Here is a 1,948-nt window from a genome sequence, read left to right on the forward strand (position 1 = left end):
CACTGCCCACAGTGCACGGCACAAGCATGCCAGTGTCAAACCCACCACACATTAAAACTCTTCCCTAATAATGGTCACTTGTTTCAGTTTTGCATATCTGGTGTTTGTTTCTGGTGTTTCTTCACTCCTGCTTCCTGTCCAGTGACAGCTGTGCTGTGGCTAGTAGTGAGGGGCTGTCAGCCAATCAGGTCAGGACAGGCATGGCAGACGACCTGCTGACATCGGACACGTGTACCATCGAGGTACCCCCTGCTGCTGCCCCTGCTGTGTGTCCAGAGCCCCATGGCCCCAAGCCCCAAGCCCTGGAGTCTCACGCCTCGCTCGCTCAGCTCCAACCAGGAAGGACCTGGGCGAACCAGGATCCCACCGATGCTTTAGCCTCAACACCACTTCCAAGCCGAGACAAGACCATGGACATTCAGACCACTGATGTACAGAATGAGACAGAGACCATGCACAAGGGAACAGAGTTGCGAAATGTGTTAGTGCAGATTCCTGTTCAGATTATTTCACTGGAGAAGGACAGAGTTAGCAAGGAAGGAGGGGATGATGGAAATGTCTTAAACTTTGAGCAGGCTAACATAACCCAGTCTGGCACTGAGACTGAGGATGTCTGTAATCCAAGTGTTTCTAGCCAAATAGGTGATAAAGTTACAAAGCAGGAAGGTACCAAAATAAGATTCAATCCTACAACTAACATTAAAAATGATACTAGTGAGAGTAACAGCAGCATCATGGGACTTGTAGTTCCTGAGAGTGGAGTTCTTCAGGGGGACTTAGAGGACTGCAAGTCTAGCTGCATCCTGCAAAGTCCGATTTCATCAAAAACGGAGCATGGCGATGACACCACAGAGACTGTGATACAGAGCTGCTCTGCCCAGAAACACACGGACCTGACATCCATTGTTGCAAACACTGGTGTCCTTCAGAATGAGGGTGTATGTCCCAGACACCCAGCATTCAAAACAAACACTTCATACGCACAAGTTTCCATGCAAAGCCAGAACCAGCCACTCTCGGAGGATGTCATCGGAGAGTCCACCGGGCAGTCCCTTCAGGACGTAACGACGGGGACTGAACACGAAGCTGATATCACACAGGAGCCTGCAGGCCATGCTGACCCAGAAACAAGTCTCACTGTCTCACAGTTTCGCTCTGAGATAAGTGACATCACAGAGGAGGGGATTTGTAGCACTAACCCTGGGGTAGGTGCTCGTGCACACAGCACACTCAGTGAGCTTGTGCTGAGTAGTGTTACTGGGGAGATCACTTCTTGTACTGTTCCTGGAGTAACTGATGTGGCAGATGAGAGTGTGTGGAGCACTGAACCAATAGTGAGCAATGTTACAAGAGACACGCCTTGTGAAATGCAGAAGCCAGAAAAGAGTGAGACTGTTTCATTGATAAGAGATATGAGAGGTGAGACTGTCTGTAGCTCCGATGAAAAACACATCGTAGGGGTGACAGACTCTGAACGCGGCCCTGTGACTGGTGCCAACACTGACTCTGACATCTGTTGTGTCGTTGAAGAGATCGCGTACACCACTGATTCTAAAATAAGCAGCATTTTAGTCCCAGCTACCCCAGACACTGACTATGTCCTAATAGACAGTGCGGGAGAGCCGCTAGCATAAATAATGTGACGTGGGAGGCTGTTCTGAACTCTGACCTTGAACCATGTCATGTCATAAGACGAGACCTGACTGGGGGCAGTTCTAGCCTGGATGACGTGGATGTGCTGCCCAGAGCTTCAGCGACTCTGGGACCTCTGGGTGGGCTTGCTGTTGAGGGGATAGAGGCTGAGGTAGTAAGTGACACACTGGTGCTAACGCGTCCAGCTCCTCCAGCAGACGTCAGTACGACCGACACACTAGTGTGCGGTGATGAGTGCACCCTCATCTCAGATCACACAATTCCAGATTTGAAAAGCTCGCCACAGGACACCTCG

This window comes from Electrophorus electricus, chromosome 6 (assembly GCF_013358815.1).
Source record: "Electrophorus electricus isolate fEleEle1 chromosome 6, fEleEle1.pri, whole genome shotgun sequence".
In the NCBI taxonomy this organism is placed as follows: Eukaryota; Metazoa; Chordata; class Actinopteri; order Gymnotiformes; family Gymnotidae; genus Electrophorus; species Electrophorus electricus.